Here is a 17,236-nt window from a genome sequence, read left to right as displayed (position 1 = left end):
TGCCCTACATCTCTCAGACTGGAGACACACTGAGCAGCCAACTTGACCATCTATCTGCTTGGCAATACTTCCATGTACTGACCCTTATACTTTCAAGTCACTCAAACTAGCACCATTCCAACTCAGTACTCTTCAAGCAAACTGGAGACCGCAATTTTGCAACTCATGTTAGCACAACTGTGTAATGGCTCTGTAAGAAGAGAGTCTAGACCAAAACTCTCATGTCAAACTGCAGGCCAGGTGCAAACGCCAGGTCTAGATGGTCCTGAGTAGATTCCAAATTTAGGGAACGGGTATGGAACTAGAAGGGACAGTATTGGGTGAGGAGACTACCTTTTCCAAGCCAGAGACAGTAAAGAAAGATAAAGTTGGAAATGAAGAAAACTGGAAAAGTCTATGGAAACTGGGAGGGAGCTGGTTTGTAGGCAGGGAGCCAGGTGGGCAGGAGCAGGATCTACTTCCCTTGGTTTTAGTTATTTCCATGGTAGAAGGATTCCTGTTGACTGCAGTCCAAGTGCTTATTTTCATTAATGTTGACAATGCCCTAAAGCTTTTTTTGTTTTCACTTTAAAGGTGCAAACCCACAAAGAAGAACACATTATTTATCTCCCATGTAACAGCCTAATTAAAGCAGAATAAAATGCCCTCTAGTGCACTACTTAAAAGAGCCTTATTGTTTTTAGAAGTGAATGACTTTCTAGAAGTTAATTTTCCTAATTTTGAATATGAAAAGTTAATACAAATCAATGAAAGACTTACTCAGAATAAATAATGCAGGCAAAACATATGCGTAGTCTAAGCCCCAATTATTGCTGTACAAAAGGAGAAAGCTATAATTTCAAACATTTGCTCAAAAATCCCATTATAGCTATGACATTAGGGTTATATAAGCCATGAGGTTATACCTTCCAAAATTCTATGAATCTTAAAGCTCTTGTTTAGATTTGAATATAATTTCTTCTTATACAGTTGCTTGGGAAAGAGGGACTGGTAATGACCAACAGGCAGCTGCCAGGCCTGAAAAGAGCTGCTGGTTTGGCTTTGTTTCAGTACCTACATTAGAATGTGTTCACAACATTTTCTGCAGAAGAGGACTTGCAATGCTTAAGCTTGGAGAACATGGCAGGCATCTCTACTTTAGAGAAAATATCCACTCAGCCAGAACCCTATAATTAGAAAACAACCCCCAAAACTATGCAGAAACATATGCAGGCTTTCTCAAATTCAAAGCGTCACGTGCAAAGCATTGGCCAACCCTATACTGGTGTTGTGCTTGCAATGAGTTGCTGGGTTGTTGCTCACTTCCCCTCTCCTGCTTATATCTCCGGGCTCACCTTTGTCCCCCACTCTTCCTTTTCCCTTTTAGCCCCATCCCCATATTCCCAGAAATGTTAACAACTAGGAGGGATAACTAACATTAAAAATGTTTGGAAAAGCCATGTGGAGACCCACTATTTAGTAAACTTCCTACATATACTTATTATATATTATATATGCTTAATTGGAGTTACCTTACACAGGAGATAAGTCTCCTACAAGCCATAGGCTGTCAAATAAAAAACTCAGCATCAGATGTGTGACATCTCTTCCCACAATGATTTCCAAAACAACATAGGCTATTGCCATTGGTCCTGGTTGCCCACAAGGGTTTAATGATAAGATCCTATTGCTGAAGACACTACACACTTTGGTTACAGGACATCAAGACATCAAGCTGATACTGACAGGAAAGCTTCCTCCCTGATGGCTGGTATTCACAGTGCTGGAAGGTTCTATACAGGATGCTAGGGAGCAGTTATTAACAGTCTCCATCCAGCTGTGAATCCTGCACGATACAATAAGGATTGGCCTGGCAAGATATGCCTGTGGGCACAACTGTGCCATGAATGTTATGTGGTTAGTCAGCTGCTTTCTACCAGGGGGAAATGCATGCCTGGTGCCGTAAATCTGGCTACAAATCCTGGCTGGGGAGTGCACAAGACTCCAGGGATAAACTTACTACTCTGTTTTGCTAAATGGGCATAGTACCAAACTGTCCTCTAAGCAGGTATCTTGATGCTTACAGACTGGCGCAGCACTCAGTCCTCATCAGAGAAACTTCTTTGTGCAGTGGATAGTGATTAATGCCTGGGAGAAGTTATGGGGGAGAAGTGGGAATGAATGTGGTCAGAGTACATTATATACATGTATGAAATTCTCAAAGAATTAATAAAAATATATTTAAAAAACAAAAAACAATAACAAAGAGAAATGTTAACAACCTAGTGTGAATTTTTGTATACTTTCTCCATATTCTTTTAAAAATGATTTTTAGCACTCAGGAGGCAGAGGCAGGTGGATTTTTGTGAGTTTGAGGCCAGCCTGGTCTACAGAGCAAGTTCCAGGACAGGTTCCAAAGCTACACAGAGAAACCCTGTCTCAAAAAACTAGTAAATAAATAAATAAAATTTATTATTATAATAATAAATTATTATTATGCATGTATGTGTGCCCTATGTGTGCCTGGTACCCATGGAAGTCAGAAGAGGGCATTGATCCTCTAGAAGTTGAGTTTCAGATGGTTGTGAGCCACCATGTGAGTGCTAGGAATCAAACCCAGGTCCTCTACAAGAGTAGCAAGTGCTTATAACCACATAGTCCAGCTCTCCAGCCCTTTCAAATGCTTTTTTAAAAAAATTAACATATTTTTAAATTAAAATATAATTACATCATTTCCCCATTATCCTCCCCCAAGCCTCAAACTCACAGAGATCTGCCTGCCTCTGCCTGTTGAGTGCTGGGATTAAAGGCATGGGCAACTGCCACCTGGCAATCTTCTTTAATTGTTGTTACATATACCTGCACACATGCATACATGCATACATACGGACATGTATATAAATACAGCCTTCTCAGTCCATATGCTTCTTGTATGTATATGATTTCAAGGCTGACCACTGGTATTGAACAACAAACTGGAGGACCGCTCTTCTCTGGGGAAGGCTGTTTCTCCTGCAGTCAGCATCCCTAAGTTGCCTGAAGTTCTTTGTCTAGGGTTGGGACCCTGTCAGGTTTTCCCTCTCCCATGTAGGTATGTCAACTGGTGTTGTCCTGGTTCAGTTCTTGTGCAGACAGCCATGTTGTCAAGATTCCATGGATGTAGTTTTCCTGACGTTTCTAGAAGACAAAATCTTACAGCTGGCTTACTATTGCCGTGATTTTTATGCTCCTTCCACCCCTCTTCTGTGGTGTTCCCTGAGCAGAAGGCACAAGAACCCTCCTTTTGAGTTGTTGGTCAGGACAGTTGAAGAGACTCCCAAAGCAATATGGACTACTGCTGTTGCCCTTGGTTGCCTCCCAGAAGCTGAAAATAAGTTCCCAATGCATAAAACAACCATGCACTTTGGACATAGGACTCAAAGGAGTCCCTACCAAAAGCCTCCTCCCTGAGGAATAGCTCTCATAATACCAAAAGTTGTTATGCAACCTGACAAAGGAGGAAAGCACCCAACAGTCCTACCCAGCCGTGATGCCTGTGAGTCAACAGAGGTCATCAGTGCTGCATTAGCGCATTGTATATATCTTGTGGGATTACCAACACCGGCGCTCATGTCTTGTGGGGTCACCAAGAGCTGTCTAATTGGACTTAAGTCTTGCTGACCAGCAGAGAATACATCCCAGGTACTCACTTTCCTAAGTGCATTTTAAATACTTGCCTGGGTTTTTATTCCCTGTGGGTCTTATCTTTAAAGTTAATATTTGTAAGGTCTTTGACCATATCTTTCATACAAATGTTGAATATCCTACAGTTGCCTTGCAGAGATGGCCTGCAATAAAGGTGAGGCATTACTTCAGCCAGGCAAGCTTGACTTCTGACTTGGATGTAGTTACTCATTACTAAATGAAGGCCAACTCTAAAACAAACAGGTGGTTTCCAATTGTCAGATTTCCCAAGGGGCATAGATACTGCCTGTTGATAATGGTGGTAATTCTGAAGACCAATAGGAGACATCCGTGTGTGCCAGTCTAGGGCCAGCAAGCCACTTTCTTAGACTCATATTCACTTGGCTTTAACAAATGTGCTCCTATTCTAAAAGTATATTTATAGACTATGGTCACTCCATAAGTGTGCACATGTTCATAACACACACACACACACACACACACTGTGTAGCACTGCCTGGACTGGAACTCTGTGTAGACTAGGCTGGTCTCAAACTCACAGAGGTCTGTCTACCTCTGCTGGCATTAAAAATATATGCCATTTCACCCATCCATATTAATTTTTTGAAATGTTAGTAGTAGCCTTTCTTCTTTTCTGGTCAATTATACTTTAATTGATGTTGTATATCATTCTCATGCATTTTTTTTTATATTTTTGCCACATTTGTATGTACCAATAATTGCGTATATTACTTCTGTGGTTGTTTTAAAAATTGAAATGCTATCTTTTCTCTTTGTCATTTCATAATTACTTCACAATATATTTACAATAATTGTAAATTAGTTCATTTGTAATATACTCCAGAACATTTATTTTGATACCTTAGATTTAATTTTAGCAAATTCATTTTCTCTCTCTCTCTCTCTCTCTCTCTCTCTCTCTCTTCTCTCTCTTTTGTGTTTTCTGAAACAGGGTTTCTCTGTAGCTTAAAAAGCTGTCCTAGATCTCGTTCGGTAGACCAGGCTGACCTCAAACTCACAGAGATCCACCTGCCTCTACTTCCCAAGTGCTGGGGTTAAGGGCGTGTGCCACCACTGCATGATGCAAATTCACTTTCTTATTGATGCACATTTAGATAACTTCCAGGTTTTCCGAGGTTCAAAACTCTATGATTTGTATCTACAAAGACAATTTCTGGGAAAACATACCTTCAGCTTTCAATTTGATAATGTCAACTAGTTCTCCAAAATGGCCATCATAACCCAATGTATGAGGGCCCTCAGTTCTCCCATATCCTTGTTGATCAATGCTGGTTTTGTCAGTCGTGGTAGAGAGGCTTCAGTCCACATGGTGGAGAGAGCTCTGCCCACTGCATGACTCACAGGGATCAGACTATCAGCTCTTCTCTACTCATTTACACCAATGCCATCAAACTTCCTACTTTATTTATTTGGCCAGCTGGTCTACTAGCTAAAGGAGATCTTCCTCCTTGACTGGGTTTTGGGTTATCGTCCTAATTGTACCATTTTTTCTCTTGCTACCTTCAAACTGTTATTATTACTAGTTCCAGTACGGAAGATGGAACCAGGATCTTGTGTGTGCTAGACACATGCTCTACCACTAAGCTACCTCCCAAACTTTTTATTTTTGTTGAGACAGGACCTCCATATGTAACTTTCACTGGCCTCAAAATAAAAATCCTCCTGCCTCAGCTCCCTGACAGCTGGCATTAAATGTGCACGCCAACATGCCCAGCCAAAATTATGATTCCTAATTACTATCTTTCCTAGTGATTGTTCTTTTTATCATTAATTTTTTTCTTTTGGGGTTAGCAATATCAGGTAAGGGTATTTGTTGTATGGGCCTGAAGACTGAAGTCTGTCCCTGGAACTCATGTCAAGGTAGGAGAAACAATTGTACAAAGTTGTCCTGTGACCTCTATGTGCCCACCATGGTACATGCAAGCGTGCATACACACATACAATACATACACAATACAATAATAGTAAATAAAATCCTATTCTTAAAAGTTTACTTTTATCTTAAGCAGTGCTTCTCATTTTATGTATGTGCATCATATATAAGAAAAGGCATCTGATCCCCTGAAACTGGAGTTATGGATGGTTGTTAATAACCATGGGGTGCTGGGAATTGAACCTGGGCCCTCTGCAAGAACAGCAAATGCTCCTAACTGCTGGGCCATCTCTCCAGCCCTGCTTCTCATTTTAAATTCTACTTATCTGCTCTAAGGTCCATTGAATGCTGCCAACAGCCTCATATATTGTTTATTTTTGTATTTGTACTTATTTTGTATGTATTTATATTTGCCTGCTTTGTTTTCAACTTTCTGGATGGTTTTGCATGTGATTCTTGAGCCACAGTTTCATTGTTTGTTTATGGCATAGTATTCATGAAATAGATGTTTCTTTTTTTATTTTTTTGAGACAGAGTTTCTCTGTGTAGCTTTGTAAACCAGGCTGGCCTCAAACTCACAGAGATCCATCTGTCTCTGCCTCCTGGGTGCTGGGATTAAAGGCATGTCCCACCACCCAGCTGAAATAGATGATTTTGCTCTTTGAGTAAATGAATTCTATCCAGGTAATGCATAGTGATCTAGGTCTAATGGGCCCTGGTTCTTTTATTATAATTATTCCTTTTCTCTCTTCTTTAGGACATATCAGGTTCTCCTCCAAGATCCATGGCTCCACTAGTCTTGGGTATTTGAGTAGGTTTCTAGTACAGGCATGTTTCCCTCTTGCTGAATGTATCTTAAGCCAGTTAAAAGAGGTGTGGGTTACTGCTAAGTCATGGGTGCCACTCTACTGGACCCTGAGGGTTACTGTGCCATTCTGCTCATCGTTGTGGTCCACAGGCATCATAGCAGGGTAGGACTGTTGTTTGCTTCCCTCCTTGAGAAACGTGCATGGTACCTTCTGATCCCATGAAAGCTGACCCTCAGCAGGGGAGGCTTCCGGGTCAGTTTCAGCTCAGAGTCCTCTGTTTGCTGTGTCTGAAGCACACAGTGTTTGAAGCAACATATTTCTCACCCCCCATTTGTTGTATGTAAAGCTATACATTGTATTTCTTTCCTCTCCTTTCTTTCTTTCCAAATATAATAAGTATTATTATTTATTGTGCATCATGGCATTTGGTGGAGATCAGAGGACAGCTTGTGGAAGCCAGATCTCTCCTTCTAGGTAGGCTCTGAGGCTTGAACTCAAGTTGTCAGGTTTTGGAGGCAAGCACCCTTACCTACTCAGCCATTTTGCTAGCTGGATGAATACTCTTTTAAAGATAAATTAAGCCCCAGGGTTTAGAAATAAGTTGTAGGCAATGGAACTCGGAAGACAGCATGTGATGGTTAACAGCAAAAGTCAAGATATGCTCGCTTTCAAGGGGGAACAAATTGGAACGGAAACACAGTGAGCAGAGAGCCTTTGGGATCATGGTGAGCAGAGGGCCTTTGGGAGCAAGGTGAGCAGAGGGCCTGTGGCGAGGTTGAAGAAGATACCCAACTGTAGTCTAGTAGAGAATGAGACCAAGGTCTAGTTCTCAGAGAATTTACATCCTATTGAGAGATAACCAACACATGAAGGATACAGCTTCAGTTTCTCAGTTTTCTGTGGCTATAAATAACTGAGTGCCACAGACTGGGTCATTTACAAAGAAAGAAGCTAGGCATAGAGATACAGCCTGCAATCCTAGCACTTTGGAGGGGTGGCAAGAAGGTCTGTAGTTCAAGATCAGTCAAGATCAAGTTTGGAGCCAGCCTGGACTCTATGAAACTTGTCTCATAATTAACTAAATACACAAATGAGTTTACTTAGCTCACGGTTCTGGAGAGTTAGAAGCCCAAGAGCATAGCACTGGCTTCTGTGGAGAGTCTTGTCAGAGCAACAGCATGAGAAGCAGAACAAGCGAGCCAGAGGGCACTTGGTTTTACAGCAAGATTGCTCCCACAACGACCCAGTAACCCACCAATGAATTAACTAATCCCGAGGACAGAGCCCTCAACCCAATAACCTCCCCAAGACGCCACCTCTGCATGGGGACCAGCTTTCTTGCACACAATTCTGGGAACACACACACACTACAGCAATCAGGGACACATACTATCAGGAAATAGAAAATATAGTGGCCCCCATGCCTCTAATTAAGTAACACTCAATATAAAATCCACAAAATGTAATTATTTAATATCAACTGGTAACAAATTTTAATACATTATTTTGACTTTCACTTCTTTTTTTAAGAGTCCTTTGTTTTCATGTGTGTGAGTGTCTTTCCTGCATGTGTGTATGGGCACCTCTCGTATCCACAGAGGTCAGAAGAAGGGGTCAGATTCTCTGGAACTGGAATATGCATGGTTCTGAGCCATGTAGGTTTTGGGAATTGAACCCAGGTCCTCTGGAAGAGCAGCCATTGCTCTTAGTCATTGAGCCATCTCTCTAGCCCTGATACTTCAACTTCTTTATTATATTTCTCTCTTTTAAATCTATTTATTTAACATGCATGCGTGTTTGTGCATTACATGTGTGCCTGGTACCCTCCGAGGTCCTGGAACTGTAGTTACAGATGATTGTGAGTTGATGTTTCCATGCTAAGAACTGAACCCTGGTCCTCTGAAGAGCAGCCAGCGCTCTTAACACTGCGATATCTCTCCAGCCTCTGTCCTCTCTTCAAAAACCCTTTAACCATTCCCAATACTATAGGTCTGTAAGAGAAAAAAGAAGGAAATGAAGAGAAATTAGAGTCACAAAAAGCAAGGCTGTGTGAGAGAAGAGACAGGCCCACAGCATAAAGAAAATCATGTCCACGTGGCTAGATGTTGATGAAATGCATCCCTGTCTGCAGCTCACACAAGCTCCATATGGATATAGGTGTGTATTCCTCTGCGGGTACATAGTGGACACCTGGAGACTGTCCCACATGTGGTCACTGTAGCTGATACTTTGTCTCAAGCCTTCTTCTGTGTGTACAAATACCCTTGGCAGAAGTAGCAGAAGTGTAGGTGTATTTCCTGAAAATACATTTTCTATTATATTGTGAAAATGTTATTTGTATGTATTTGTATGTGTGTAGCTGTGTGAATGCAGTGCCATTGGCATGAAATTCGGAGAGCTTTGCAGGACTGTGTGCACGCCTATCACTCTGGGTCCTGGGGCTTGAACTCAGGTCATTAGGCTTGGCAGCTGGAGCCTTTAACCACTGAGCTGTTTTGCAAGCTGATTTACAAAGAAAATGAAGACTAGAGTAGAAGAATAGTTGCTTGTCCATGGAGAAGAAAAAAGGGTGGAGGTACCTGGGCACGCGCCCCACTTTAGCCGGGGGTGCAGCCGGGTGTACAGCCAGGCGTGAGTCTGCTGTGCACCAGAGGCCCTTGCTTGCAGTACCACAGAGCAGGAGCAATGACGGCAACAGAAGGACACCGTGGAAGGTTTCTCACTCTGTTCACCTTGGAAGGGTTATTTATAGCTCCATGGTCTGGATGTAAAAGGGAAATCAATTTAAAGATGGAGAAAAACAAGGGGTTGTGGTTCATGTCTTCCTCTTCTGGCATCTTCCGTTTATCCTGTGCTTGCCAGACTTACTAGAAATAACTACCTCAATAAACCACAAAACCAGCTCTATCTCATCTAGAAATCCTATATGTGTCCATAATTGACTTTATATATTTTTAATTTCAATTCTATTTGGTGTGTATGGGTTTTGCCTGAATGTGTGTCTGCCCACCCTTTGCCTGTATGGTGCTCACTGCGCTCACTTGTACATTTATTCTTACTGGGGAAGTTTAGAACCATTTTGTCAAATCTCCCGTCCTGAGCCCATGCTCTCCCGTCCTGAGCCCATGCAAAGGCCTATGAATACATTTGTAGAGAATCAGTGTATTTCTAAGTTTCCAGGTTTATTGTTCCTCAGCTAATGTTTTATAGTTTTCTTCAAACGTATCTACTACATATTTTATCAGTTTGTGTTTATCTATCTATTTTATGTTCTTGTGGGCTGGGCTTTGGCAACTTGCAGTGTTCAGGAAACTGAGATAGGAAAACTGTAGGTTCGTTCAAAGTCGGCCTGGGTCACATAGGGAGATACTTTCTCCTAAAAATTAAATCATTTCTTGACCTTTTGATGAAAATCAAATGCACTTTGTGTTTGGTTTTTAATGGCCGTAGAAAAGAATTTAATGTGTGTGAGTGCATGTGCGCACACATTGGTGTGAGGCCAGGGGACAACTTGGGTGTCATCCTCAGGCATGCCATTCATCTCGACTATGCTGACTGGCCAGTGAGCCCAGGGATCATCCCTCTCTGCCTCTCCACCGCTGGGATTATAAGTGCACACAATCAGTCCTGGGAACCAGGGATCCAGCTTAGGTCCTGATACTTGCAAAAATCAAGAAAGGGGAGTGGAAAAATTTCAGGCAGGATTCTGCATACTTGGTGCATCACAGCCCCTCCTCAGATGGGTATGAAACAGATGAGTTCATGGATAAACTGATTTGCTCACTTTGTGGTTTGCCTTATGGCCTGATAATGCCCAAAGCCGCACACCCAGAGTTGTTTTGGGGTGCCCACTAAGCTGCTACTCTGACTTCCTTTCCTCAGAGTTACTCATGGAGTGTGTGCCAGAGTCTTACTGCTAACAGATGTTAGGCCTGTGCCATAACAGCTGCTAGCACATTTTGCACTAAAATAGAACAATCAAGCGTCTATTTATACAGTTTTAAGTGTCTCTCTGTAAGATAAAGGCTTTCTTGTTGTCAGGTGCTGGGTCAGGTCCCTAATGAGCTCCTTCTCCTACTCCTCAAGGGTCTGAGCAATTCACAAGTAAGGCCTCCAGGGAAATCCTGGGAGGGCGAGGAATGTGCTCCTGACCTTACCCCGACACAGTGGGGGTAGTTTTCCTACCCCTGGTATTTATGAACTCATGAGCTGCAGAAAAACAATAACTCAACCAAAGGTCTCTGTTTTCTCAACTCCTATGGGATGTGGGGAAAGAGAAAAGGAAAGCTAATGGAATATCTGCTGCTGCCAGAGCTCAGTGCCACTGAGAAAGAACTAACCCAAGGGTACCTGAGAGTAAAAAGGGTCAAACCAGGACCCTGGGGGAGGACTCTGTTGGTGAGTGCTTGTGGACCTGACTTTGATTCCAAGGACCCATGTGTGAAAATTGGGATCGCTGACTTGATGATGAGTATGGGGGAGCCAAGTCAGTGTGTAAGACAAAAAGTAAGAGGCTGTGATGCCACAACACAGCATTGATTCTCAAGTCTGCCTCCCGCACACACATGGAGAGAGGGATCAAAGTGGGGGAGGGGAACTTGGCCACTTAGAGTGTCTTAAACTCACAGGCCCATGACCTAACAGCATCATGCATGATTCTTTTGACTAGTAAACTTACACTTGATTTTAGACTAATGATGTCTTACTTTTAGCAGGTTTTGTTGTTTTTAAAGGATAGGCTCACTCTGTAGCCCAAGCTGTCCTAGAACATGGCTTATGTTAGCTTTAGATTCATGAAGCTCCTGCATCAGCTTCCCAAGTGCTACAATCACAAATTCACCTGGCACATGATTTTTTTTTTGTTTGTTTGTTTGTTTGCTTTGTACAAATTAAAGTGTTGCTAGGGAAAAAAAGATGAGGAAAAGTAAAGTTTGTCCCAATGAGAGCTCTAAACCCCCCCCCCCCCCCCCAGTTCTAGCCAGCTATAAATCTGTCAGCGTCTGGTTTAGAGAGACCTTCATCATCAAAGCAGGAAAGGCTGTGTGGTATACTCATTCTTGCGGAACTGTGTGGCAGATCCTGTCATGGGGCAAATGTTATTTCTGCATTCAAAAGAAGTATGTCCCTGAGTCAACTGGCAAGGTCGTGTGATGATTTATGCCCAAGAGCTGAAGGAATGTGGGCCAAAGCACCTCCCTAAATGTCTGAAAGTCAGAGAGCACAGAAACAGGAAGTGTGGAGACAGCTCAGTGACTTCGACCATCGAATGCTGCTAGGCTAGCTCCTTGCCCACCTCTGGCAAGCCTGGATGGTTCATTTCCCGTGGGCACAGGTTAGTTCAAGGGGGTTAAATGGGAGCCCGGCAATTTGTTTGATTATACTTCTTTCTAGAACATTTTGATTTTTCATAGTGTGATTGATGGCTAATCTTGGTTATCAGCTTGAGTTCCTGCCTGGTTTTCCTGGATGATGGACCTGTGAGATGAAATAAACTGCTTCCTCCTCAGGTTGCTTTTGGTCAATAGTGTTTATTGAATTAACAGAAATCAAACTAGCATGCATAGATATCAAATCCATGAATAATAATAATAATAAAAACAGATAAAAGGCTAAAGATGCAGTTGTTGCCGGTGTGTATGAAGCCCCTGGATTTGGTCCCTAGTACAGTGTAAACTGAGTGTGATGTTACATTTACATGCCTGTAATCCCTGGCATTTGGAAGGTGCAAGCAGGAGAATCCAAGATTCACCATCGTCTTTGGCTACATAGTGAGTTCGAAGCCAGCCTTGAGTATATGGGACTTTGTCAGACACTAGATAAGGAGTTGGTGCTTCAGGGTGCTTCAGGCATTAACTCTGCGACTATCTACTGCATTTACCTGTGAGTCTTTTGGATATAGCTCACACTTCTCCAGACCAGAGCCAGATCATTTAAAATTGATTTCTTTTTTTTTTTTTTTTTTTTTTTTTTTTGGAGTGTCTTGCTTATTCCAAAAACCTGTGAAGTAGATGATAACATTATCCTCACTTTATATGCTGAGAGAAGCCGGGCTCTTGGAGGTCATTGACTTTTCCCAAGAGCACTCAGGTGGCGAATAACAGACCATGTCAGTCCAGGGTCTGCATCCCTGATAGGCTTGTGCATGTCCTGGGCTGGCTCTTGATATGAATACAAGGCCTTTACCAGCAGTCAGATCTCAACATGTCTATTCTTTCTAGAGAGCTGGAGGCCACCTATGGTGCCTCTTGTAAGGCCATAGTGAAGGCAGAACAGTGAACTTCTCACTATTAGGATGTTAGGTTAATGTCCTAATAGTGAGAACCTATGCATGCATTTCCTTATACATCCTGTTAGCTTTCTGTTAGTGCAACAAATGCTAGAGAAAAATCAACCTAAGAAGAGAAAAGCTGGTATTGGAGAGATGGCCTGGCAGCTGAGAATACTTACTGCTCTTGCAGAGGACCTGTCAGGGACCCCATAATAGGCTTGAACTCTCTGACCTTATGTCAAGATAGAATAGAGCCGCTTCTGTGGGCCTCTACCAGGACCCAGGTTCTGTTGCCAGCACCCACTCCGTGGCTAACAACCATCTGTTAACTCCAGTCCCAGGGTCTCCTGCAGGTACCAGACACAGTTCACATTCAGTGCACACATATATACATGCAGACCAAACACTCATGCACATATAAAACAAAAACAAACCTTTTAAAAAAGTGTTAAGTAGAGAATAGTTGAGCCACAGAAACTAGACAGAAGAAAGGGGAAGAGAGACTTGAAGTATGAGAGAAATTTATCCCACTGCTGCAAGCCTTGAAAAAGAGGAAGGAAGTGGGCATTTCAGGGTTAGAACCCCAGGAACTGAATTCCACCAACCACCCAAAGGAGTAAAGAAACAGGTTTTCCCTGAGTCTCCAGGAGGGAACCAAGCCCTGAAAACGAGACCTTGATTTTAGTTCAGTAAGACTCGGGTCAGACTTCTGACACAAGCTGGAAGGTAATATATTTCTGCTGTATTAAGTCACCACATTTATGAGGAGCAAGAGAAAATGACATTGTTCACCAGCAGTTTCTTGGTTCGTGTTAACTAACTTTCCTAGGCATGAAGAGAAGCGCACAAAATTAACTTCTGGTTCTTTCTCCAGTGAAAAGAGACCCCAGTGGCTGACAGGGAAATTCCCCAGATTTGCTGGCCTCACTCCACGTAAGTGTGAGACTCTGCCGCAAAGGACTAAGAGGTGAGTGACAGGGACCAAGTAAGACCCTTGAGACTCATCTCTGGCCTCAGCACAGGCATTGCACCACATATACACAGTAACATAGACCACACTCCCTGGGGGTATGGAGGGAGGCAGTCAAAATTGCATGCCACTGTGTACACTGTTAGGCAAATCCTGACTGTTCTCTGGGGTGGGACCTATAGCCCAGGGCCAGTGAATAAGTTGCACTCAAGTATGAAATCTAAATGCAGGGTTTGTCAAAACTAGCCTGACTAGTCATGATCACAGAGCAACAACCTGCCAATGAATTGTTTTTTGCTGGATGTCCCTGTGCAGATACAACTAAGAAGCCAAAGGATGAAATAAAGGTGTTTATGATGGTGAAAGAATCTACAGATTTGCAAGCAGTAGCCACGACATACGGCAGTTCAATCAGAATAAAAATATTTTAGCCGAACTACAGGATAGTCTCTTGTTGGTTTGTTCTCGACTTTCTAAACCTTTACTTCCTATTCAATAAATGGAAAGATATAATAAAAAGCAATTTTCAATAGAAAATGTATAAAATAAGATGAAAAACAATTTTATTCAAATTTATTCAATGAATCATGGTAATTTTTACTCTTAATTTTTAAAAAATTTTTTTACTTATTGGTATGTGTATGATTGAGGGGGGCGTACAGGCTGTACACATGTGTGGAGGTCAAAGGGCAACTTTGCGGACTTGGTTGTCTCGTGTGAGGGTTGCAGGGATCCAATTCTTGTTGTCAGGCCTTGTGGCAAGGTCTTTACCACCTGAGCCATCTTGCTAGCTCTGTCTTGTCTTTTTTGAGATAGCCTCACATAGCCCAGGCTAGCCTCAAACTCATGTTGCCAAGGAGAATGCCCTTAACCTTCTGATCTTCCTGCCTCTACCTTCCAAGTGCTAGGTTTGAAAGTGTCACCACGTACATTTTATTTCTTTAAATACTGTTTTTAATTTTTTATTTATTCTTTTATAATTTCATACATATAAGGGATAATCTCTGACCAAAGTCTCTCCCATGATCATCTCATGTCTTCCCCCACCAAACCCCTTCTTTTCCCAAACCCTCTCACTTCCGTATCTTTTTGTGTGTGCTTGTGATGACCTACTGCGTGATACTGCTTCCTGCATTGCGTTCAGCCTGTCTGTTTTCCTGTAGGTCTCCCCCAGCAGAGGGAGGAGGCGGCTTCCAGCACCAGAGGGTCTCCTGCAAAAGCTGGTTGTCTCGTGGATGTCAGGTGACAATAAAGGACCTATACTCGAGTGGGTGCTTAGTGAAGATTATCCAGCAAATTGTGCTCCACCTTCTCCTGACACAGAACAAAGTGACGTCAGATCCTCTTACCCTGCAAAATTCAACCCTGTCACAGTTCCCCAGGAGAAACCTCTCCACTTCATGGAAGGTGTAACAACCTCCCGGGTCAAGTTGACTTCCTTCCTAGAACCTGCCAAAGTCTACCTGCTCCTTCCCCAGGTCAAGCCTTTCCCCTGACTTTTTAGACAGCAATGCAATGTGGTCGGTTGTTCCGAGGCCTAAGAGCGTCTGGCTCCAGACATAGCATAGAGGGTAATTGGACTATGTGACTAGATTAACACCTAAGACAGGGCTCGACGTGTCACGTCTTTTCTCATCTACAAAACGTTTGTGGATGCTGCATGAACTAAGGGACTCATGCTTCTCCAGTCTGACTACAATTATCTAAAGGCAAAAATTTTAGCCCAAAATAGGGCCCAAGAGTTCACATACATGAGCCTACGTTACACACTGCATTTCACACAGCAGGCATGCGTGTACAAAGGGTGTATGGAGGACAGGGGTCAGTGTCTGTTTCTCTTGGTATCCCGTCTTCCTCAGTTCCTTTCTGTCTTATTTCGAAAGCGAGAGTCTCTCACTGAACCTGGAGCTCACCAACTCAGTTGGGCTGGCTAGCCAGCAAGCTCCATCAAGCTACCTCATCAGTGGTGGGATACACATGCTGTACACATGGCTTTTTACGTCATGCTCACCTAGCAAGTACTTGACTTATGAGCCATTTGCCTAGTATGAGGCCATTCTTTAGAAAACAGAAAATCACTGTGTGTGTGTGTATGTGTGTGTGTGTGTATGTGTGTGCGTGCCCACACACGCACGCGGGGGTGGGGTGGGGTGGTGGGATGGGTGGGGGGGAGGTATCATCACCAGATGACTCACTGTTGTTTTCAAATTTTTATTCTGGAAACAGTGAGATTTCTTTGTTTTTAGCTGTGTTTTTGATCATTTGTGTCTCTGTGTGCATGTGAGTGCAGGCGTACAGAGTCCAGAAGGCCTGGATCCCTTGGGACAAGAGGTATAAGCTGGGTGCTGGGAACTGAACTTCATCTTCTGCAAGAGCAGTGGGTAGTCTGAACGACCAGGCCATTTCTCTAGTGCTACCTGCTTGCCTTTCAAAAGGGTCTCGAGTAGCTCAGGCTGGCCCCAAACTCCCTAGGTAGCTGAGGTTATCTTTGAACTCTTGATCCTCCTGCCTCATCTTCTAAGAGCTGGGGTTACAGTTATGCAAAATCATGTCTGGCTTGACCTATGTTTTTCCTCTGAGTGTAACGCTGAGAATTAATTGTAGGCTAATGACAGCTGGGTGTGGATGCTGTTATAATGATACTATTAACATTATGGTTCAATTTCATCCATGATTAACTGGATATTGGTGGGGGCAGCTGAGAGAGTTGATTTAAGACCCTCAGGGAAAAATTGGAGAAGAAAATTGCAGATAAGGAAAATGGAGCAAACAAGAGATCTGTCTACCCCATGGAAGACAACATGGGAACTAAACCAGTCTGGAAGTGGAGGTGTAGGATAAAGGGAGACCGGACCTCGCGTTCTCTACTGAGAAATGGGATCCTACGTAGACACTAAAGGCCCTTGAGTCTTATGCAATGAGGAAAATTTGGCAGGGATGGGAGAAAGGGCTACTTCAGGAGTGTTCTGAAGGAATATAGGTGAAAGACCACTAGAGCCTAGTTAGGTGGAGGAAGGGTTTGAGATGCTATCCCACGCTGGAGGAACTGGAGCGAGATCTTGAGGCTTACACTGCCGGCCCACCTCTTCTTCAGGATAACTTGTATGTTAGGGAACTGAAGATTGCCACCTCCATGGTGGGGCCAGGAAGCATTTCCCTTCTCTTAGACCTCCAGGCAACAAACACTAGCCCACCCGGCGGCTTAGCGGCAGCGCTTGAAAACAGTGTGCCCCAGAGGAGGGCATGTGAGCTTTCTCCAGGGGAATTTCCAAAACTGTGCGGAGTCCAGGCACAGAAGGGAAGCCGGTCTGCACGCAGACTTCATTCAGGACCGCCGCACGTTTCCATTTTTAGGTTCAAAATGCCTTCATAGGTTTAACTCAGGAGTGTGTCCATCACACTAGTCTTACTCCGTTGCAGACAACAAGGTCACCCACCCTTTCTGTCTTTTTGCACCGGTTGGATTTTAAAAAGTCAGGCGGGCACCAGGAGCCTCCCTCTGTTTACAGGGGTGGGGAGCGCCTGGCAGCCGAGGCGGAGGCCCGGTCGGGCGTGGCAGCAGCGGAGAGAGCAGGGCGGGGGCGGGGCGGGCACCGCGCCAGAAGGGCGGGGGCGAGCGCGGGGCGCGCTCC

At 43.5% G+C, this 17,236-nt stretch overlaps 1 protein-coding gene across 1 annotated transcript in view; it reads left to right on the top strand.

Moving 5' to 3' along the window:
* The window catches only part of Stard4 (StAR related lipid transfer domain containing 4), a 1,044,307-nt gene that overhangs the window by 15,824 nt on the left and 1,011,247 nt on the right, over nt 1-17,236 (top strand). The window lies entirely within an intron of this gene.

The sequence above is a fragment of the Phodopus roborovskii genome, unplaced genomic scaffold (assembly GCF_943737965.1).
Source record: "Phodopus roborovskii unplaced genomic scaffold, PHOROB, whole genome shotgun sequence".
NCBI lineage: Eukaryota > Metazoa > Chordata > Mammalia > Rodentia > Cricetidae > Phodopus > Phodopus roborovskii.
The sequence above is the reverse complement of the archived record's forward strand: the minus strand, read 5'-3'. Positions and strand labels throughout refer to the sequence as shown.